Source organism: Diuraphis noxia, unplaced genomic scaffold (assembly GCF_037042655.1).
Source record: "Diuraphis noxia isolate RWA-SAM2 unplaced genomic scaffold, SU_Dnox_SAM2 contig0005, whole genome shotgun sequence".
Taxonomy (NCBI): domain Eukaryota; kingdom Metazoa; phylum Arthropoda; class Insecta; order Hemiptera; family Aphididae; genus Diuraphis; species Diuraphis noxia.
Genome location: NW_028301715.1, coordinates 39,853,354 through 39,879,262, shown reverse-complemented (window position 1 = coordinate 39,879,262; position 25,909 = coordinate 39,853,354). Strand labels below are relative to the sequence as shown.

Sequence of the window (25,909 nt, the reverse complement as noted above, 5' to 3'; positions counted from 1 at the left end):
TAAAAAAAAGTTAAAATATACGATGATTTAGTTTAAGAGAATATTATTTTACAATGATGTGTTTTAGATTCTGAGCGGAGCGATGAATGTATTGATTTTACCATGATGTGTGTTTTTATTTTATTTTTTTATTTTTGTGTCTGTCATCACGTTTTGGGGCAGTAAAAGTGCTTCGATTTTTGACTTCAGTACCTCGTTCGATCAGAAAGTGGGGGGTCAAAAGTAAAAAATTCTTAATACTTTTCTAAATAATCGAGAAAAACAAACTAAAAATTAAGGGAAAACGGGAAATTTTACGCACAATCAGTTTTCGACAAAATCGATTTTTGTTTTTGATGTAACTTTAAAACAAATGGCCATAGATACATGAAATTTTCACCAAATGTTTATATAAGTATATTTTATCCACCATGCAATTTTCAAAAATTTACGACTGAAGTTGAACTATTCATAGGTATTTGCAATGTTCGATCATTATTAGTTTTTTTAAATTAATATCGATAAAAATTTATTTGTTAGGCAGAAAAGCTTGAAAATTGAATACAAGCCTCTTAACATATTGTTACAATAGCAGTTGAAAAATAAAAGAAATTCATAGTCACAATTTTTTTTTATAAGCATTCAAAGTTTGAATTTTATAAAAAATTATATATATGTACAATACAATTTTATACTAATACCTAATTGGGATAAACAAATTAAAAATAAAGGGAAAAATAGGAATTTGTACACACAATCAATTTTCGACAAAATCGATTTTTGTTATTGATGTAACTTTAAAACAAATGACCACCGATACATGAAATTTTCACTGAATGTTTATTATAAGTATTTTATATCCACCATAAAATTTTCAAAACATTCCGACTTAAGTTGAACTATTTATAATCATACCTATGCAATTATCGATTATTATTAGTTTTTATATAAATTAATAACGATAAAAAATGTATTTGCTGGGTAGAAAAGCTTGAAAATTTAATACAAGGCTCTTAACATATTGTCATATTTTTTTTTTTTTTTTTGTAAGCATTCAAAGTTTGAATTTTGACAAAATACGTAAAAACCACGAAAATTCACAAATTATTTTAAGTTAAAAATTCATAAAAAATGTTCTTTTTAAATCTAAGATTTGAAAATTTAATACAAGACTCCTTACAAGTTTGTCAATCTTTATCACAAATAAAATGTCCACCGAAAATTAAATTAAATTTTTATGAGCATTTGAAATTTAAATTTTTACAACATTGGATTTTCACTGGATTTCACATTTATTGATTTTCTAATTTTGGTGTAACTCTAAAAGTCTAAAAAAAAATGACCGCAGATACTTGAAATTTTCACTGAATGTTTATATACACATTATCTATATTTGATAAAATTTTCAAAATGTTTTGATTTGTTTTGAACTGTTTACCGACATTTCAATTTTTTTTTTCTATAAATATCGATAAAAATTTGTTTATTGTGTAGAAAAGCTTGAAAATTTAGTTCAAGTCACCTAACATATTGTTACAATAGCAGTTAAGAAATTTTAAAAACACATAATCAGAGTTTTTTTTTTTGTAAACATTTAAAATTCAAATTATCTTAGATAGATATTCATAAACATTTTTTCTTTTTAAATCTAAGATTTGAAAATTTAATTCAAGATTCCTTATAAGTTTGTTTATCTTTATCAAAAAAAAAAAAAAGTCCACCGGAAAGTCAAATATTTTAAATAAGTAATAATAATCTATAATATACCTATCCTAGATAGATAAACCACCTCCGCTCAGAATTTTTTTCGTATACAATGATATAATATCATTGGATTCAAATTTAATTACATCCATTACAGTAACCCCCTTGTAATCTACTGTACAGCAAAGCGACATCCACGATTTACACACTTTTTTTAATTTTGTTGTAACTATAATTGTGATTGTTGCAAAAAATATTAATGCCATCAGATAAACATTATAATATACTATAACATAATTGAAAATGTTGATAAGATAAATTAAGATGAAAACGGAGTTTACCCCTTTAAAACTGTGTCTTTGGACAAATTGTCCGGATAAAAGGATTGCACTTTGATGGGTCGTTCTGATCGGATAGTGCTCGTGCGAAATTAAGTGGACAAATGTTTCTTCTCGGTAGCTTTGTCGTTATAAAAGTAAACTTTTATCAATTGGCCTTAAGACTAATCAAAAGGAGGGACTAAAAAGCAGGAAAATTAGATTAGCCTTTTCTCTCTCCTGCAGAGTTGACCCCTTCATGGTTTTTAATTAAGTTCAATTCTCTCTATAGCGGTCAGCCGCCTTTTTGCTCACTGGGTGGCGACGGAATACGATTAAATCCCATCTTATGCACTCGCCCTCACTATCACTCCACTACGCCCTCACCGTACAATAATTATGAGAGCCCATACCATAGTATATATATACGGTGTAGCTCGAGCAGTGGTTAGTTTTTTATTGCTTGCGCGTCTGGAAAGTTTTCTGCCTGTCGGTGCAGAGGCCTTAAGATGCACTTGTGCAGTATGCGCGTTTCCCCTCGCCGAAGATTGGCTTATTGTCCGAAATTCAATTAAAAACAAATCCGATCTGAATGTCAAGTATTGTTTATGTACGCATAGTCGTATATATATTATTATACGTCATATTATATCATTATAATATTCATTTAATTATCATTGTATGATTTAAAAATACCCATATAATATTTATTTTATTTCATTTATTTTACTTGCACACTTGAATTAAAATGTGGAAAAAAATGTCAACCATCGTCGAACGTTCGGTGAAAGCGCATAATATTACAATAGCGCACGTACCTATAATATAATAGTGTAAAGAATATTATTACAACACTATATTTCGTATTTCGATGAAGTGGTTTAAAAAAAAAAAAAGAATGGGTAGTAGTATATAAATATATACCTACTAAATATTTTCGAACATTCAAAATGCCATTATAAGTGAAATTATGTAAGGTACTTTTCAATAAAATTTGTTACATTCAATAAACTACTGTAAAGATTGCTTACTTCTTATACAGTTCGGAGACTAATATAGTTTAAATTCAAGTACCTACAGCTGATATTAATGGATTGGTTATCAATAAAGTGAAATGGAAATGGTCCACAATAAACATAATTATAAAAGTGTATTAAAAAAAAATAATAATAATGCTATTTAATAATATTAACACATATCTACTATTGATATATTAATCATACCTATTATATGCCTACGACATAAACATTTTTATTTTACTGGCTTAAATATATTTCAATAATAATATTACACAATATTATCATATCACGAGCGTTGGTTGAACATTGTTCGTTACATTATTTTATGATTGTTACACTTGAGATTGGATACGCTTTGGTGGGAGTAATATGTTTAAGTGGTGCTCGTCCTGTTGGGCGGCGCAGAAGTCGCAAATGTAATCATCGTCGAAACGCTGACATTGATGGAATATAAGACACATATAATTCAGAGGCTTAAAACAATCTTAATTATTTAATACGCGTATTATGTTTATGGTCTTTAGCTATCAGCGGAGGGTGGTTTTAACGACGCTCACGCACATATCACACGTGTGTGTTTATGCCTCTCTTTCATTTACTGAATTTGTCTACTTGATGTGAACAGATGATATTATGTCAGCGCGTATATCAAACGAATTTTATAGCGTCAGAATCATATAACGGACTATGGTCGTCAAATTGATCGCAGGTAAACAATTATAAAACATTGCCTTTTCATACATTTCTTTAACATGGTTTTGGGTCATACAATAATATAAAATTATAAAGTTATTGCAGCTTACTATAGTTTCAATAGTTCACTACAGGACTTAATAATTTTGAAATATATAATTTATTTTCTTAACACACGTTTATTAATTATTATAGATATCATAGATAGTGAAAATATACATTCTAATGGAAATGTGTTTAAATAATGTTTTTATAATAAGAATTTTATTGGAAAATTATTCAATTATTTAATTATATTAATAATGTTTATTACCAGCACAAAAATAAAGTTATTTTGATTATTTGAATCTCACTTGTGATTCAGAAAAAAATGCTAAACATAAATTTTTTAAACGCATTGAATTAAAAATTAAAACTAAATAAAGTTATGTTTAATTTTGGCGCTGACATAATGACGTCAGAACGGGGTTTTCTTCGTATTTAAATCTATTATAACATTCGATTAGAAATAAGTCCGTGTTAGTTTTTCAAAATAGTTCAGCGTTTTATATCCACGGGGACACGTATAAGGGAAAAAATCAAAATGTTGTATAGGTACGCCGTAATATGTTGATAGTGGTATTGCATGAATGCAATGTATAGCTTTTTTACTTGAGGGTTGTTGTTCGAACATAACATCCTCGCGACTACGGTCTGAAAGGGTTTACCAGTCCCCTCAGTTTTTATACATTTGGGGATTCGTGAAAGTCAGAACATAACACAACATATTATATAGGTAGTAGTTTTTTTCCTCTACGCGTGTTTAATAGTCACCTGTGATGCAATTTCGCTTAAAACATAACGATTTGTTATTTGTCTATAAAAATTTATTTAGATATTAAAAACACACATTGATAAAAAAAAATGAATTTAACGGTTTTTAATCGATTACTGATACTTTATACTATTTTGTATTTAACTCCTAGAATTCAGCAATAAATTTAGATCCGTATTCGCATAATGCAATGCTGACGAATAATCTGATTTTTTATATTATGACTTTCATAACCCTTCATTGTATTAATTGATGGATTATTCATAACATCTTGCATTATTATAATAATAATGTCATGTACTTAACCATGACTATCCAGATACGTATTGCATGCGGATATTGTTAAAATTATTCATTGTCTCAAATTATATTATAGCTGTGTTTTATATGTATAATAATGTATAGTATCGTGGGTAGAACACAATAAGCTGATATCCATCCAACTGTAAAACTTTGTTAATGATGCGAAGGGGTTGAAAGACAAGATTATGATATTGGAACACATGGGCTATAATTTTTATGTATGCGAATATCGTATATAAGTATATTCGTAGCAAATAATCAAAAAGTAAGAACAAAATCGATTACAAAAATTATCTTTTCAAAGAAATACGTTAGAAAAAAATTAATTACCGTGTTAAATAGCATATTGAATTAGGTAGGTAGGTGAACAGTTGTGTGACATTTCATTGTCCTATCAAAAACATCGAGAAACAGAATTAATGTGGCAATAGTGAGCTAATAGAGGTCCCTTAAATACGATTTAATTTCACCACTCTCAACATTGATCCATTCAATTTGGCTTAATTATTTAGAAATACGCCTTTTTCAATTTAATATATTAATTGTTATAGTCATGGTTGTTATGTGTTTCTACATCACTTCTCGCCCCATCATACCACCACAGTTTTCACTGCTTCAGATATACAGAACTTATGCGTATCGAAAGTGGAATCGGTATACCTACTTGAAATTTTAGAGCGACATAAGTGAATCACGGGCTTACTCGAGAATATTGAACTTGTAATTTAAAGTCGTAATTCTGAAAATTCTTTTGAATAACGCGCTATTACGATTTGATACCGGTCATAGGTTATACAACTTGGGCGACCTACTTCTAGTTAGGACTCACTAATCAGTATTTTGTATGAAACTATTATACGATATATATTTATTAATGGCCAACTCAAAAATTGTTAAAGTGACTCCCAAAATGTCGGTGAAGATTTCAAGTCTATATTATGCCAAAAATGTATGGTCGCTTTCCGTACGTGAACGCGTGTGAATATTACAATGTTATATAATTATTGTACCGGTCATGATAACGTAACGCCGCCGCCAACCGGATTGATAACGATCGCGTTTGGTCCTCTTTTATGCGTGAGCACGAGTCGCTGTGCGCACATACACGGCGTTAGCGGGTCGTATTAGTGTTCGCCGCCGGCCCGCAATACCCTTTCTAAACACCCACCACCGATGCCGTCTCTACGAAAGGGTATCCGAAAGATGGTCATTTATCGTCAGGTCGGGACTTTGGGTCAATTAGTCAACGCGTGCTTTATCTTGTTGGCGTGTCCACCCTTATTATGTATAATATTATATGATATAATACTCGCACACCACACTCGTTCGGCCGCGGAGCACTATGTGTGTTTAAATGTATACTAATATTAATCCTTCTCGAATCTCGGCTCGTATGGGTGCATCGGGTGAGATGAGCGGATCCTACGAAATGCCACGGCGATTATATAACGATTCAGCTGGGCAAAGAGATCGCGCTGAAGACCCACGCCGCGGAAGAGGGTGATATTTGTATTTTATATTTTTAAAAAGCTCAAGCGACACACGTGGTGATTAAAACGTTTTTGAAACGCGTTTTGCACGTCCGCCGCAGTTCCTCACTTCACCCGTCGGTGCGTGCTAAAGTTTAAGTCACGATCTACAGCAGTGGACCCGGAGCCACAACAGCAGCAGCAGCAGCAGATGTCGTCGTCGCCGCCGCCGCCGCCGTCCTCATCTCCTCGTAAATCACAAACTAATAATACGACTATGCTGCCGCCGCCATTTCGAGAACCGAAAACCGTGTGTGGCTGCGACGTTCACTTTCTACCCACCACCCATCCAACATCATATTATATACGTTGACGGTTTTTTAACGACGCTTGACACGTCACGCCGGACAATCGTATATACGTTTCGTTCACCACCCTCTTCGTCAACGACAACCGTACGGACCGTTGTGCGTGCTTCGGACCCTGTCTCTGCGACCGGCTACAGGTGTGCCACGGCAAGAAAATTTCTCTGCGTCCCTCACTCCCTTCGTCATTTGCGCGACTCCACCGATCACAACCCCGTGAACCACCGCTACACCCCTATCGTGATAGTGGGTTTTGATAGTATGCGTATTTTATATAACGTTAATGTTTCGCAAAGTTCCCCGCGAGGGATACTTTCCCCGGGGGTATATCCGATGCCCAAACTGTCCTCTGTACATATTATTATATATACAACTCGTATCCAGCACCAACACGCGCTCTTGTGTGTGTGTGTGCTTGTGTACACGTAGAATATTATTACGTGTTTTGTACCATTAAATATAAAATATCTACAATTTTACTGCTGTAAAGCGTCGCTTAAAATTATCATCCTTTTTCGTTAATATTATTTTCGTCATTCATCTTGACGTCTCGAAAACACACAAATATTCTTGTTACCATTATTATTACTATTATTAAAATGCAATGTGTTTGCGTATTGTGTATTGACCAGTTGACCAGTTGTAACAATATATTACCGTGTTTTGAATTTATTATTTAAGTGCATTATTTGCACGTTTATTTTATGACCCGTTATCTGACAAACATAATTGAATTATTATGCGACAAAAGAATACTAAAACAATGTGTATAAGATATAGTGCTTTTTGTTCGGAATCCGTTGCCGTTTTCCATACGAAGCTTATTTATTACTTAACTTTTTATAAATATATTTTTATACTCATATACCTAGCCACTAGGTTTAATCAAAATTTGGGATAAAAATATAAAAAAAGAAGTATTTTCAATGCGTTTTTATTGAATATCTTGAATCCAATAGTAAATTATTCTTTACTAACATATTTGTAAAACTAACAAAGAAATATAGGTTACTGTTGCCTATTATTCTAATAATTTTTTTTCAATAAAACAATAATATTTGCTATTGCGTCGTATACTTGTAAATTTATAACAATTTGACGTTTCCGTTTTTATTTAATTTTAAATCTGTGCAAGTTATTTTATTCTAGTATCTAGTGTGATTTATTTTTGTTCCAATTATATTTTTGTGAACATAATTTGCATCAAATGTAACTATTTGGTTGATCTAATAATAATAATGACTCCATATCACTGCGATACTGTTATATACGTGGTACATTTTATTATTCATTGACAGTGTAATGTCCATTTTAAGATTACATTTTTCACTCGTAATCGTTTATAAATAATTGGTAGAATACCGTTTTAGAAATTGCATCTACGCGAGTCTCTATAGTGTGTTTAATCGACTCGAAGTTCGGAATTTTAATATTACAAAATAGTCGACTTATCCGAGTGCGAAACTATTTATCGCTTTTGCCTTATAGCCTAATCAATTGAGAGCATCTTCGAATGTTATCGAAATACAATATATCATTATTATCAAACGATCTCATTGAATGCAAACGAAAGCTTATACATTTCATCATATTTTGTATTATATTTAAAGTGTAAGACGCATTTGTAACATCAAAACATATAATCGTCGTTGTCATTGCCAGTAGTAGGTATTACACACGGCGCTCGGAGACGAAACTAGGTCAAGACGACTAATAAAAACATTTTTGTGATGCGAAGGAGCCGCTGCAGAATTGTATAGGCGCAATACTATTATATATTGTAATTAGCTAGGTAAAAACGACACGAATTATTATTAAAGTTTTTTCTTCTTTCTTTCTGCCAAATCTTTTAAGTTACGATAAAACCGGCGTATAATTACGTATATTACGTGCACCTATATATTATATGAAAAAAAATAAAAATAGAGATCGCGTTGTACCTTGTACACAGTTTGTTGAGGTCAGGTGTGTGTGGCGCATATATATGAGACGGTCTCTTTCGTATGGGTGCGCGGTGGCGGTGACAAATAAGAAACGAGTATTATCCACTATCGCTGGTGCATAGCGAGAAAGAGAAAAACCGTCGTGAGTCCTGGGAAACCGTGGCCGTGGGGTCTCGGAAGCACAGTGTATGTGTGTGCGTGTGTGTGTGTGTGTATGTGATGCGATGGTCGGCGGGTATTACCGCGGTGGGTCGGTGTAGGGGGCAACCGGGGGAGGTTTGCTCGATGAAAAACCGTTTCGAAACTTTAACCCCCTCCACCCACCCAAGTTACTACCACTGCTAACCACCTGCCCGCACGCCGTTCATACCACCACCAGCATCCCGCCTTGGTCGTGCCGTAAAGCGCGCGCGCCGTTGTCTACCGGGCGGCGGGTGACAAAACTTTTGCACCACTATATACCACCGGCTAAAGTTCGCGTGGGTCGGGAGGCGTGCAAAACTTTCCGACCGTGCGCACTGTCGTCCAGAGGTGGTCCGAACGCGGCGTAACGGCGCGGCAGTCCCGACACGTCAGCCGGGCGCCACGGCTGTGTCTCGCGCGCGCGCCGCCCGCCCGCCTGCCCGCCTGCCCGCCCTTCGCGTAAATTTTCTGCCAAGCTCAATTATTACGTAATATCAAAGAAAACAGAAAAATTTACGTCGATTTCCCGAGTCCCTTCACCCAATCAACACTAATATAATATTATTAGAATAATAATAATAATCTATGTAGTCGACGATCGCCAATCGCTCTACATAAGGCCTACAGAGGTTTTTTTTTTAATTTCTCACCAGAAAGTTTTTCCAACAATGTCTGTTTATTCAAATTATGAGTTATATTTCGGTATTGAAATCGATATGATGGTCAGATTCATATAGATTTAAATAATACTTTATTATAATAAATTACATGATTATTTATCGGGATAATCGAAAACTTACGTCACTATTAATTGTATTAATATATAATACTCCTATAGAATAAATATATTGTGTCCTTGTATTCAGGTGGGTTGTGTTTTTTCATTTTCTCTCACATATATCTACGTTATATGTGTTGTGTTATAAATAGCTGGACCCAGTAACAAAATTTCACTATAAGTGTATTTATTTTTCAATAAAACTGTCAGAAATTTTTTTTTTTTTTTAATTATATATTGATATGATAAAATAATTGTGCTACAAATAAATCTTAGTGTTACATAATAAGGTGTTATGGGACGAAATAATGAAAATGTATCATAATGTACGTCGACAAATATTATACAACAATAAAAACGAAATTGAATGTTTATAAGTCATGTTTATATAGTAATAATCAGTCATTTATAAACTAAAAGTTATCGCGTGCATTGTGAATAGTATATTATTTTATCAATAAAAGAAAAAAAGTTGTAAAAATTCTTAAAATTCTTAAAATGTATTTGAATACAATATTAAATATTAACTACCGTTATATAACCGTTAAAAAAAATAATAATAATAAACGTAATTCAATATATTTTAATAAATTTACTCTTGCAGTTCTTTCCGATATGGGAAATAAATATTCGATATATTCAATTTTACTAAGAGTATTATATTTTGTTTTATCATACAACATGATATACGTAATCTCAAAATAATATATATATGATTTTTAAACAACATAAAGTATTTCGAAACACATAAAAGTTTATACTTACACCAGACATTTAGTTTGAAAGTTATTTCTAAATTATAATTTCAAAAGTCAATGACCTTAATTTCAAACTTTTATGCGTAGGAAAAATTGATAACGTATAGAATCAGTAAATTTTTGTGTAAACCAGATCAAATCGCATGGAACATAATATAATTATAACATAATCACTCACATTTTATGAAATCGTACAAAACAACTCGCACATCCCATGCATTTAATATTTTATTATATATAGTGACGACAATGCAGATGTGAAATTCGGGCTCTTCGTTTCATATTGTTTCCTGTTCTATTTATTTTTAACCTCCTCTTATTTTTGCCAACTACGCTGTCCAAACTTAGCATAATAGGTACGTTCACTTTTATAGCCGGAATTCGACGAATGTGACAGCGTTTCATTCTTGAATTTCGGGTGTAAGTATTACAGAGTGTCTTTGGCGCGTTTATTATTATATGTATGAATTACCGTACATAAACTTCGGTAGCTTAGTTGATAGAGCGATGGACTGTAGTGGTTGAAAAATCTTAGATGTCCATAGGCCGCTGGTTCAAATCCGACCCGAAGGAACCAATATATTTTTATTGGTTTCTCCTCTTATCACCTATTCTAAGTGTTTTGGTTTAGCTCGTTATTTTACTTCATAGGAAAATTATTAAAAATATCCAAGAAATAATAATATACATTGAAAATTCCAAAAAAAAATCGAAAATGATAAAATGCGAATGGCGTTTCAGATTTTTCTACAAGCTTTTTTTTAATCATTAAAAAAACTTTGGAGTTCATTCTATTTTTTTTTACTTATATTTTTGAGCAGGTCGTCTGATGGGTAGTGTATAATATTAAATTAGTTGTAGTAGTAGTAGTAAGTATAGTAGTAGTAGTAGTAATAGTTGGTGGTCATTATCGTAATATTCTATTATAATAACATTTACACGACGTGGCTGAATTGTCGTCGTCTTCGTAATCGGATTATGCGTTTGCGGTGTTTTAGCCAACGTCTCATATTATTTTTGACGTAGGTCGAAGCCACGGTGCGGCCGTTCGTCCTCGCGTCCATCCATCCTCGTGGTCATAATATAATATATTATAATATACTGCGAGTCTGCGAGATGACGAGACGAGGGCCGGATTATACTCGGTCGTTGGTATATGGGCACTGTAATTTCCATAAGCACAAAACGACAAGCATGTCAGCAGATTTACCAGTAATAAACTGACAGACGTTTAAAAGGACTCGCGGAGATAGTATAGAACGCATTATACGCCGTCCGGCGACGGCGGGCGGGACAGCGCCAAGAAGGGTCGAAAAAGGTAAATACGTTTGGCTTCGGCCAAATTAATCCTCTTAAAAGGCACGAAGGCGGCATATTTATACTAATAGAATTCACTGTCCGTAATTCATTATCAACCCTCTCGCATTTTCGCGCTCGCCGTCGTCGCTGTTATGAATATAGTGATATAGGTGCACTCATCACTATATACTCGAACGCCACCGCCACCGTTAAACAATTGACAAATTAAAATGATTATAAAACACATCGCATAAATTATTGTTATTATTATCATCATAAACCGTCATGGTTAAGTGATGAAGAAAAGAAAACCGTTTTGTGAACCTCCATCGACACGTGAATCGGTTATTCGGTATGAAATCAATTAGTCGAGTCAATGTCTGTCATCCATCGTTAATTTTTACGTTGATATATTTGAAATGAAATATAAAAATATGAACTTTTATCACATACATAGTATTTTTATGATAATGGACGGACTTTTCAAATACATTTTATACTATTCATTATCTACTTGTTCTCGATATTAAATAATCAAACTATTCATAATCACGTTCTGTATCCCGAGTATTGAATACTTACAACTAGCTACTGATAAGTGATAAATAATTTATATTTGAAACTGTTTTGAATACGATAATTTCACCCACAGTATAACTATACCATAAGAGCGTATAATTAACCAATTCGGAAGTATTTATTAAATTTAATCGGTAATTTTTAAGAAAATAAAAATATTTTCATTTCGACGTAATTGTATATATACATATACTAATATTTGTTTTAAAAGTATAATTTTTACTATAATCTAGGTGTTTAAAAATAATAAAAATCTTATCTCTAAAATTTGTAATAACGCACACCATGTTTTTACTAATTAATGAATTGTGCATTTTTATTTTCATAAACTTTCTTGAACTAGAGTAAATATTATTAAGTAATAATCATAGCTGTAAAAAATGTGTTCTCAATCTCAAAGTGCAATTTAAACCCATGTTTATCAATATTCATCATAAATCTATGCTTTAAACATTTACACTAATATTATTATTATCTTAAAGACAATAAACAATGAATAAATAGAATAAAACATTCTAAACAATTTGCTTAGTAATTTATCTAAGATATTTTATCTCCAGTTGTTACTCAAATGATTTTATCGCTCAGAATATAAAATACAAATTAAATTTAACCAAGTTTCATACCAAACAAATAGTTTTTCTTTTTAAATAAATTGTATTTTACATTATATTTATTTTTAGTTAGTCAGTAACTGAGTCAGTTATTAAAACGATAATTAGTTTGCAAGTTATCGATTATTATTAGTTATGCATCAAAAGAGAAATTGTTTTCCGGAGTTGTAATTGTGTATCTGCGTTTGATGTGAATGTATTTAAAAGTTTTACATGATCAATAAATAAATCAAAAATAGATCTTTTAGTGTTTTTCGACGGTTTCCTATGTCTAAAAAATAAATTTCAGATTCTTTTCTAGGGATTTACAAGTAATATTTAAAGTTTGAATTATTTTAACGCTAGGAGGTAATTTATTTTTATTTTTTATTAAAAAATTTAACCAGTATCCACGTCCACCATAAACTATCTAAAATTCAATTTTTTGAATTTAAACCCAGTTTCATGTTAGACAACATACTCATTGTCTCCTATACATTATATATATATATATATATCAATTGAATTAATTTTTATCTTAAAATTTTTCTCGTTTTAATATTATTGAATGTATAGGTGGTTTGGAATAGATTTAAAAAACAGTTTTCGATGACGTTAAAAATTGTTAATAAAAACAACAAAAAATGGTTTAATCTTTTGATTAAAAATTTCGTTGCTTTGCGACCATACATACACACAAACACACACTCACATACACACACGTATATATTTAGTGAATGAGAGGGGGTAAAAAAATTCGACAAACAAAACACGTCTTGAGTAAAGACGCTTTGCTGAAAATCCATTTTGAGCGCGAGCCGTGGCAAGTTCCGCGCGCTGCACAACAATGACTTGCACCCCCACCGTTTTCGGCAGCCAAGACCGACCCTATCACAGGGGGTAGAGTGTCCCGTAGGTCCGCCGGCGCGTTCATTTGGCCACCGCGTCTCCAACAGTTCGGTTCGGTGTCGGCACTGGTCGGCCGCGATCGTTCGTGGGGCCTGGGGGTGTGTGTTATAGCGGCGGCAGCAGCAGCAGCAGCAGCGGCGACGGCAGCAGTGGAGAGCGCGGGAAAAACTTTTCCCAACATTTCGGTCGGGTTACTTTTTTTCCTCCCCGCATACGACGTCGTACTACTCGAACAGCTCCGTGTATCGCTGAGTCCGACAAACACGGCGACTGAGTCCTGCAGGTATGTACCACACGAACACTTTTATATATTATACATTTTTTTCGATTTTGGTTCATATTAAAATTTTTTGGTTTTTTTCGTCTTCACTGAAAATTTACTCAGCACATAATATACACGGTATAATATTTATTTCTAATAATAACCAATGATACCGTCGTCGTTATCGTTGCGTCTTCGATTGCGAACTGCAGACCGCGTGTCCGGAACGCCGCGACAGTTGGGGCGCGGTGGGCCGGTGAACTTTGTTTCCAAACTGTAATAAAAGTGACTAGGTGCGGCAAACTTAGTTGTTGTTTGTTGTTCTATCGAGTTTTCGGGACTTTAAAAAGTGCACGGAGAAAAACTTTACAGAAGTTTAAGTATTTTAACTTTATATAATATGAAGGGCGGCCAAGTTTTTCGAACTCGGATTGTCGGGATGGGCAAACGTTCAGTGTCGGTCCGTCGCCGGTTACGAATACTACTTCACGATAATAATAAATAATAATTATAATTATATTTAGAATCGTTGCGAAACTAAGCCGTGCAAATGCTTCCGTCTGTGCTTTCGGGGGTTTTTTTTTAAATAAAATGTTCATCGTTTTCGAATAATATCATGCCGTTTTCTCGTTCGGCCGACCGTCGAGTACTTTTCGCCATGCCGTTACGGAAACTTCAACGCGCCAATATACCTCACCGCTCAAATCCCGTAACCAAACGAATACTTTTCTAAAAATCTACCAGGTTCGCAATTCTTTTATTTAATCTTTAGTAAATGTTTTACACTTTAATAATTATTTTCGCGATTTTGTTTTGAGATTTTATAAGTATACCTACGTATATCTTTGTAAATGGCCGCTGCATGATAATAATCAAATAATAGTATAGTAGGTATTTATATAATCATTGATAATTCTTCAAACAATAATAATTATTAACATCGACAATTATTAATTGAAATAAAACATTTAAATTTAGTCACTTTTATAACAGTAGAATCATTTATTTATCAATTCTAACTATATACAAACTGCGTAAAAGACATGATTTTTTTATTCTGTTTACTAAATAAAAAATATTTTTCTTCACACAAATAATATTATAGATTTTTAATATTATTAAATACTTATATTCAAAATCATCAATGGCTTGTTTAGGTATTAAAGTATACACATGTTTGAAATAAATCTTAGGAACTTAGGTACCTAGTAATAAGTACTCTATGATTATTTACAATATAATCTATTTATTTTTTATTAAGTCTAAATTATTAAAAAGCGCCAATAGGGATAATTTTAGCGAAAATGTTATTTGTTTGAGTAAATAACTCATTTTAAACATTTTATTATCCACAGCATTATGATTTCATGGTCCGTTTTTACTTTATACTCTTCATTAGGAGACTTAATGTATTTAAATATTATTATTTTGCTTAACATCACCTTAAACTTTAATAGACTTATTTTGAAAATTAATAATAATGTTTGATAATTCACAACAATAATTCATTATATAGTGGCAATTGATGATAAACAAAATTATGAATGTTTTTTTCCGAACAAGATTGTCATTTTTATTATTCAAACAACTAAAATAAAATTTGATTGATACATAAAGAAGCATTTCGAGACAAATAGATTTTTCACTCAATTTCGTTAGCATATTTTAGACTTAGCAATATTAATATTATCATAATCAAACGCGCGTTACTGTTTTTCTTTTTCCGCTGTTATTCTATTTGAGAACCAACATTTTTTGTTCAAAACCGGACACCGGTAATCATTATTCATACGACAACGGAGGGTAAAATATGTAGCAAAAACGGTGTTTACCAACACGTATACCACCACTATTCAGCCTGCAGTTTCTTTTTTCTTGCTAATCCTCTCGTGTGTGAGTCCTTGTATGTGAGATGTGAGCGCCGTAATTATTTCATTAATCCTTACCCCAAGCACGCCCGTATGTAATAAAGGGGTTGCTCTTGTAAACGATATCTCGAATAGGTGTACCTACCCTAAAAGTCGGTGAAGAGGAAAAAGGTTTTTTTTTCATATCATGTGAGTTCTAATATTATATGTGCGCCCGGTAAGAGTAAAACAACCAGAATAACATTATTTTCGGTCAAAAACGTGTCGGGGCGCATTTCGACATGCTAATATTTTCTTTATCGTCCTAGTACTGTTGTTTTTGTGACCGTAATAATATACCCTTCTTATGTGAAATAAATAGATACGGCATAAAATGTTTATACTTGATTTTGTATCTTAAGTGACAAAAAATTATGATATTGTGATTACTGTTATTAGGTAGTAATAGTACATATTTAGTTTACACATTTAAGTATATCAAGAAATAATAAAGCCATATGCTAAATAATCGTATCCATTACATCATTAGAAAATCAAACATTTAAAACATTTAAAGTTCAACTTAAATTATTATATTTTTTACCGCTATTATTAGAAAAATAGACATGTAGATAAGTTATAAATAAAACTATAACTCTTGGGTTCCATAAAAAAATTCCTTAATATTTTAATTAGTAATAAATTTAATACAATTTGAATAATAATACTTTAATATAAAGAAACACTGGTTACTCATTTCGCTCAGTTTAGTGTGTCACACTATTCAGCCGATTTATTATTATTTTGAATTGGAAATCAATCGTCAAATATCATAAATCAATACATTTATTCAAAAAAACATGAGATGAGCTGTAGTTGAATTAAAATTTTTAAGTTAAACATTTTACTACTACAATTTTGTAGTTAAAAATGTGTTGAAGTTTTCTTTATTATATATCTAAGGTTTGAAAATTGTATGCTAAGTTTCTAATAAATTTCATTATATTTTTATTAAAAAAAAAAAAAAAAATGTTTAGCATAAAGGTATTAACGATTTGCCACATTCAGGTTAAATAATAGCGAATAAATAGAACAAAAAGCAGACCTTATGGTGTTTCGGTTAACTATAATGTATTGACGCGTAAATTGGTCGCATCAAATCGCAATTATAGATTATAAAGCCTATCGATGTTTTATTAAAAATTATAAAAATTCGGTATCTGATGTTCACGGTAACAATCAACGCGTATAACGGGTACACGACAACGCTTAAAGTGCTAATTTGTTGTGCTCAGTAATTGCTTTTAACATTGCTCAGTGTTATCCGGTACGGCCAGCTCATGGCGCGTTTTATAAATTTGTTTGTGCTCATAGTGAAAACTAATTTAACTGTTCAATGTTTTTTAATACAGTAAACGCTCAAGGTGCGTGTTTCATAAATTTGTTTATGCTCAGTGAAAGCTGATAAATCTGCTCAGAGTTTTCCGGTGCCTATACGTTTACGATACGCGAGTGTATATCTTTGTAGTTTTATTTTTAACAGACAAACATATGCAAAAGGCAAAACAATAAAACATACAAACATATTTCTGTTTTGTAATTTTATCAAATCATTATATCGTTTGTATTGCGCGTATTTCAAAATCTTTATTTTTTTTTCCAAAACCCTAAATCTCATATTGAATCCGTCGGTATATCAGCAGCCGCCGCAGCGATAAAACGTGGTTATGGAATAACGGAGATGATTACTCGTCGTTCTCGGACCTATCTTTTTCGATTCCCTAGATTTTTTTGAATTATATGTAAGTAATTATTTTTTTAATGATTACATCATATCATATATTATTTTATAATAATAATGTTTATTTATTTTTATTTGGTCACTGATTTGAAATTAGACATAAAAACATAGTGTTTTTTACGAAATGATAATATAAAACCATACAGTTTTATTTTAATTTTTTTTTTAATAATTTTACTATATCACATCGTCTAAACAGGATAATATTACTTTTTTAAATTGAAAATCAATGATCAAACGTTGTCAAAAACCTTAACAAAAAATACAGAACATCGTATGTATTTGAAGACCAATTTATTAATAAAATACCTTAATATTAAAGATTTTAAAATGTAGTTTATTAATATTAATAATAACAAAATCAAGAATATTAATATGCAATTTATTACAAATATAACTAAACTACATTCGAAAATCTTTGATTAAGATATGATATTATAATATATAATATATATATATATATATATGTTATATTTGTTTTATTACAAATCCATTTCAATATTCTGAACGTAAATTCCAACATTTCTAAATAATTATTTGAAATATTTAAATCATAATATATTAATATCCTAGAATATATTTTTAATATTAATAAATCGCGTTAAACATAATATTATATTTTGAATGTACTCTAATATTGACTTACAAAGTTTATGTAATTTTAGTTAAAATAAATGCATTTTTTAGTATAGTCACATCATATATGACTTTTCATTTTTTCAAGAAAAAATTAATTAAATATATGAAATATAAAAATAATATTCTGCGATTTACATAGTACTTTTTTGGATTTTTAGATCCCAAATGGAGAGATTGACATATTAGTTTTTATTTTAATTGCACGTGTAGGTTTTTCCAGTAAGCATACTAACGATTATAAAAGTCTCCGAATGCAATATTTCTCCCATACTTGCAAATACGCTTTTGCTTTTCAAATGCTATAGAAAATTATTTTTCCACCCATATAAACCGTAACCCTCAACGTGACATATATTATTGCATTCAGTACAGATAAAAAAAAAAAATCATAAAGGTCAAAACCGGAAATGATCGGTAAACCCCAAGCAAAATGACATATTTTTTTCAAGTGCACTTTTTTTGCCGTCCACGTTTTAATGACTACGATTTCCGTCTAAAGGTTCAAGTGATGTTCGTCCCCTACAGTACACCGGCGTCAAAAATCTTCGTTTGGCATATCATTTCGAACCATTGAGCCCGTAATGGTAATACCCTTTAGTTATATTGTTAAAGCATGACTTTTTTTTTATTTATTTCGTTATCCCTTTAGAGCGCACTTATTTCTCAGGATGGGATAAAAATTAAAATATATTATATAAAAATATTATGATGGGTTAAAAATAAAAAAAATTTGTAGTTTGAATTAACACATAACAATATTATCGGTTTGGGAAAATGGAATTCTATATACTTGGGGATCCCGTGAGGGTGTTTTGAACTTTTCTCAGCCATAAATCGGCTACTAAAACCATCCTAACGGAAATTACACACCCTCGCGCCAAAGATATGACGATTATCGGATATTTGAAGATATTTTGCCCGGAAAACCCGAGAATGATAAACTTAAGGGAATCGAATGGAGGCGAAGTGGATTGTTTTGTTCTTCGGCCGATCGGCAAAACATGATATAGTTCCTTTGACGCCTAAAGAAAAAAAACCTCTGTGTACACCCTTGTCATTACTTTTACCTACAATAGCTAATCACTTTTGCACTTTTGGAGAACAAAAACTTATTTTATCTATCACCCTAAGCAGAATTCTAACAGAAAAATATATTTTCCGTGTGGGGAACAAATAATAAATTGCAATATACGATTAATACTTGGATTACTAAATGCACGTTGTAAAGTAATAGTTTATTAAAAATCTTATAATATAGTAAATAATTATTTATTTTACTAATTATAGATATAACCATAAATATTTTTATCAATACAATAACAAAATCAACTAATAATATTGTGTAGAATGAAATAATATTTGTTCAAACATACCAAAACTCAGTTACGTTGTGGTTCTTGTTAATATTGTTGCATTTCGCACATGTCTTTTTTAAAATCATTTTGATTAATTTATAATATTATGCTAGTATAATAGGAAGGTATATTATATAAATTTTATAAAATCCATCGAATTGAATCATTATAAATTATAACTATTATCGACTATCGTATCGAACTCGAAATATCGAAATCAACGGCGGATATGTTATTTGAACTGACTGTTCGGAAAGTTACTCAGATACGCACCTAAATATTGTAATTATTCCCGTCCAAAGCAATTTTCGCAATAAGTCATTTGTACGTTTGTATGTAAGTCTGCAGTGACTGTCAATCGGTAACAGAATATAGATATTGTATCCGGTAGGTAACAAACTTTGATTGCATCGAATCGTTTTGGTTTCCGGATGTGTAGGTATACGCGACTGTTCTATTTTCATTTCAGAAGTCCTAAGTACGCGTTTGTAAAATAATAATAATACCTATGTGTTTCGCTTGGATTTTGACGTCCGCGATAAATCGTGAGTATAACACGCGCATGATATATATATATAATTATATATTTATCCGGGACTCTCAGAGCCTCTTCCGGAGGGCTTTTTGCAACAACAACAAAAATAATTGTTACCGTAATACCCAGCGGGTGGCACCGTTTGCTCGGCCGCTAAGTCACGAGACCTTCGTCAACAACACCTTACGTGATTTTAATTCGTTTCGTTTCGTATCGGTTTTTATTTATTTTTTTCAGGTAATTTTTGTTTTAGCTCTACTCCAACATAATAATAGTAAAATAAAATTTCCGTCTAGGCCCGTCACTACCCGTTCATTTGCTCGATAAACGTCGACGACCAGTACAAATTTCCCGTTTAGGCAGGACTCGTTAAAAATTAGTCCGGGTCCGGGCGAACAGCTGCTGCAGTTGTGTAATGATAATAATAATGTAGTAGGACCTACATTGTAGGTGCCTACCTACTTATAATAATAATTGGCGAGTTGACGTAGGTGGGGGCGTATGGTGGCTGTCATAGGTAGATTAGGTACCTACGTGACAAACGACAGCGGCCTTATTAAACCATGTGATTATAATAAATTATATATAAATATAATAATGTGTTTCATGACAGGCACATGTAACGTGCTCACCGTGGGAAACGTGACTGGTTGCCGTTGAAATATAAATGTAAGAGCCGGTCACTTGGGTGCCATTAATGTTGCATATCCTGAGCGCCCACTTCTGGGATTATCCTGCCGCCACCGAGCAAAGAACGTCATCCTCACTATATATTCGTCATCGTGGTCGTCCGAAAGGACAAAACGCGCGTCGCTCGACGATAGGGTGCTAAAAGGTTTTCCTGGTCCCGCCGAGATCATACTCTATATAGTAGTCTCTGTACTAACTTCCTCCGATCCGTACATGTATATATATATTATATAGGACTTTCGACTGTACATTTTCACACTTTTTCCGTCACACGTTCACGAAATCCGCGTAGTAGGTAAGACGGACGAAAGTTTATCATGTCACCTATATATTTAGACACGAATTCCTAAAACATGTAAGAATCTATAATCGAAAGAATGTGTCGTCATCGTTTCGACGCATTGAGACGCATCAGTCTGCTGCAACCCAAAGTCCGTTATAGGTAGGTACTATAGATAGGTTATAGATAGGTACCTACTGAGGAATTCGTGGTTGCAGTATGAAACTTAATATTTTTTTAATGCGTCATAATGATTGCTGTGATATTTTATATGATAAGAGATTTAGGAATTTGGTTAAATTAGCTTTGATTTTATAAAAACCGTAGCGTTTAAATAGCATTATAATATAGTTTAATTAAATTAAAAAATGTTAAGAGTTAAAAAAATAAATACCTTTGCATGTCAATTATGTAAATTTATAGTTTCAATTTATTAACAATACCACAGTAGTAGTATTATATTTATATAATAACATACTTTTAAATTATTACGCATTTAATTGTATTTATAAATATGAATACTGAGGAATACTAATAGTACTAAATATATAAATGATATACCGAGAATACAGATCAGTACATTTTTTTTTATTAATAAATAATAATTCAAGACCTTTTATTATTTTGTTTTAATTGCATCTCACGTGTAACCCAAATCGTAATTTTCATTCCACTTTTTACCTGATTTTTGATCAATATCTTATTCACTCTTGTTTTTCAATCAGCAAAATACAAATACTTTAAATTATAGCAGGGATGGGCAACTAAAAGTAACTAGCAGGCCACTTTTAAGTACTTTAAAAAATCTAGCGGACCGCAGTGCATAGGAGAAAGCAAAAAAAAATAAAAAAGGTCCTTCAAATTTACTAACATTTATTTTTTATCTTTATTTATTTATATTTACAATTATTATTTAATGTGATACTTGAGGATGAGGTTTTTCAATAGACAATTTAGTAATATAGTTTTATGTAATAAAATAAGATAAAATATAGATAAGCGCTAAAATTATATGAAATAATTTGAAAATGTAGTGCGGGCCAGATAAAAAAGGTACGCGAGCCGCCAGTTGCCCGTCCCTGAATTATTATAGGAGCCATTTTAGTTCACGAAATCCTATTGAAATATAGATTTAAATTATGTTAACGAGTTATTTATTTTAGAAAATATTAATTTAAAAATATAAATCACAATTGTTATTTATCAGTTAAATATTGAGCTTATATTCAAAAATAATATCGGGTACATAAAATTATAATACCTAATATTCTATATACTGGCAAATTATAATTATTGTCCTGGAATAGCGATTCCATATTATTTTAAAATACATACTCTATTTTTTAGCTTTTTTCTACTCAAGTCACGGACTAAGATATACTCTTAGTCCGTGACTCATGTACGATGTACGAATAAAGGTTAAGTACGGCCTTGTTCAGGGTATTTATTTTTTTTTTTTATCATGATATTCTAGATTATGTTTATTGTTAGTTGAATAACGCAAAGAATAACGTTTTAATATTCTAATGATTGAAAATCAAATGGTGAGCAGTGCGCACGTAGGCATTATGCTTTCATTATTATTAAAATGAGCTTCCGTGCTGGCAGCCAATAATTTTCAAAAGGTAAATAATTAATAACCGGTAATCGTGACTGAACGGGCATGTCATCGATTAATACCTATAATGATGATACTTTACTAGGATTCAATTATATGTTGTCGACCCGCTTCCAGTGCCGTGGTGTTTTTGGGTGGGAGGGGGTGGTCGAAATCACTATATTACACTGTGGGGGAGGGGGGGAGGTGAGGCTTTGCTAAATATTCGGATCACGTGAATGCCGGTGGATTTGTGCCGTGCGACAAAAAAAGCACACCACGGCCGTCGCAGTTCTTTAAACGCTGATGACTTTGACCGGCATGAGACCTGTCATGAAATATTTAACAGACAAAAAGTTACGGTTTTTGTGTGACGAAAAAAAAAGTTTCTCTTCTGTATAATAACATATATAGGTATATATAAAGAAAAACACCTCCTCCCAATATAATAATAATAATAAGTATATACGACGAAGAAATTATGAAAATCCGTCCCGCACCACTCCACCGCCGCCATCGCATTATCCGTCGAAACCGAATTCGCACGCACGCTGTTGAGACTGCGAACGACTTTTTTCTTTTTTTCTTCTACTAGCCCTTTGCCGAAAATAAAAACTTTTCGGGGTAACGACAAAGTTTCCCACACTCACCCTCTCCCACCTACCACCCCAGTGTCCCATACGCGCGGCCCACTATTATTACCCCTATATATATATATACACACACATTATACGCGCGCAAGAAACTGCTCACGTTCATCATTCGTTAGGCCGCGTAGCTCCCTCGGATAATACGATTTACAGCGGCTCTATATATTAAACCTGCGTACAGCCTTACACTCATACATCCACACATACAGGTCCACGAGTTTATATGTTATGTTCCACATTTTCGACTTGCAATAGTAACGGATATACCTACGTTATATTAATATATAATATTATTTGATATACCTATATGTATATAGTTACGGTGTACCAGTTCATTTTCGGCGCGCGAACGCGTTATTAAACAGTTATTTCTGTTGATAATTTAATTCTATTTTAATCCTGTATGAATATTTTATTAATCTCGTATATTCTAAAGTCTCCCTGATTGGTTTAAATTTTTTTTAACTAATCCGTAATCGTTGTGATAGGTTATAGTTAGGTAAAATATAAAATTTATTACTTAAGTTTATAATGATTAAAGTCTATGTGCATTGTTTTGAGTTTTTAAGTCATAATTATTGAATTTTTTGGGTTGTTTTGGGACATTACATTACCAGCCCTTGTTTTAATAAATTCGAAAGAATAATGTTTTTAGTAATATTCTCAATGTAGGTTCATGCGGCATTCGCATGATGACGGTGACTTGTTCGAGTGACGTCTGTATGCCAAACGTTACGGAGGGGTCCTATTCGTCGATTTTAATACGTGCGAAATAAGTATCATAATATTATTACATAACTGGATAAAAAATGCTCACAGACACTGTCCAACACCACCACCAGTGAATGGGTTCCAAATGCTCAGAAATATTCCCCATAGGCCGCAGACAAGCCGGTATGTAATTTTTTTGTGTTCCGTCGGAGGGTAAGAATGTTTTCGTCTAAATTTCCCGTCGAGCGCAAACTTTTGACATTCTCGGCAACGAAAAGAGTGAAAATATATATACATGTATTTACTGTTAAAAAATATCTTAAGAAAATAGGCTCCCCTTCTTTTTTGTGCAATAACAATATTATATTATATCCGTTTTGCAGGGCTGAGAATATCTTTGGTTTTATAGCCAAATGAATATCAAAATAATGCCCATTAAAGTTGAATAATTGTTTTTTAATATACCACCGCCGTGTTAACTGGCTCGGAAAACGAAGAAGTCGTCCTCGCCGACAGTGGTAAGAACCCGGTGAAATATATATCTATATATAGTATTGCTTTTTTTCTTCTTTGCTTTCTCTTTTGTGCATCGATAATCAATTTCGTACTCTAATTTTCTACCCCCTAATAATAAATTATTATAATATACATCACTATAGTGTGTGCGTGTAATATATTATAATATTATTTGGTTTGTTATATATACCACCATCGACTGCGATTCGGTGGGTCGCGAAACTCGTATATTCCGTTTATGTAATATATTACAAATAATTATATAATTATGTAGTGGCATCATTCTGCATACGATAGATATTATAGCAATATATTATATCTAACTATCGCTCGTGTATCTCCACAACTATTTTCTGAGCTATCGTTATTTCTAATATAATTTATTGTTATTATTATTTTTATACAGATGTGACTTGGAACTTTCACAATTTCTATGTCACACTGTCTAGTATACCACCCACATTTCAGTGCGCGCAGGATCGTCTGCGTGTATGTAAAAAAGTTTTTCCGTCCATTATATTACATAAATAATACAATTAAAACAATTTCACTTTGAAGACACATTTGTCGTGCGTTCGTAAAGGCAAAAGATTCAATCACTCGACGACGCATTATTTGCGTAAGTATATTGAAATATAATATTCCTTAAAAGAGCACGAGTTGACCTGCGCGACATCCTCCGACTATAGTACTTACAAAGATGTTGTCTGTCCGTTAAGCCGTACGACATATTAAACTGATCAGACGATATTATTATTATTATAACACGGCGGTCCAGGACATCTAAAGAAAACGAACACGTTTACTGCTTGGCTGACCTGACGAATATAATATTATAATTTATATATTATGCACATGTTTTGATTTACATTTAAAGAAAATGTACTCCCGTGCTTCGTTTCTCATTCTGCGAGTCCCTGTCCTCGTCCTGTCCACCCTTTTAATGCGCGCGTATATCTTATATAGATTCTCCGAGTTTATAATGTGATCCGTTGGACCATGACGCGTACTTTGACGGTATTATAACGGATATCCGGCTTACTTCGGGACTGTTGTCCATCATCAATACGATGTGTTTCCGCTCTTTTCTGCGAGTCGACGTGGTCCGTCTATATTGAACGACACATATGTGACGAGTCGTAACGGCGAATTGTTATTAGTCGTCTCCTTCTTAAACTTCACTCTTTCGGTGGCTCCGCACAACCTTTTTGTATACATATTATATGATATAAATGGACTGAAGAGTATGTATATATTCTATTGAATTTCACAACATCGTTTTTATACATGTATTTTACGTTATGTTAGCATGAATGTTTGC

General features: G+C 32.3%; 1 protein-coding gene across 7 annotated transcripts in view; it reads left to right on the top strand.

The window, feature by feature from the left end:
- The window catches only part of LOC107169554 (uncharacterized), a 250,857-nt gene that overhangs the window by 129,281 nt on the left and 95,667 nt on the right, over positions 1 to 25,909 (top strand). The window contains exon 1 of one of the 7 annotated variants that reach the window (XM_015519320.2): positions 13,735 to 13,988. The exons of 5 other annotated variants lie outside the window; for them this stretch is intronic. The gene's annotated coding sequence lies outside the window, so the exon portion shown is untranslated. Of the gene's footprint in view, positions 1 to 13,734; positions 13,989 to 14,447; positions 14,712 to 25,909 lie in introns of those variants that run through there. One more of the 7 variants, XM_015519324.2, reaches the window with a different exon arrangement.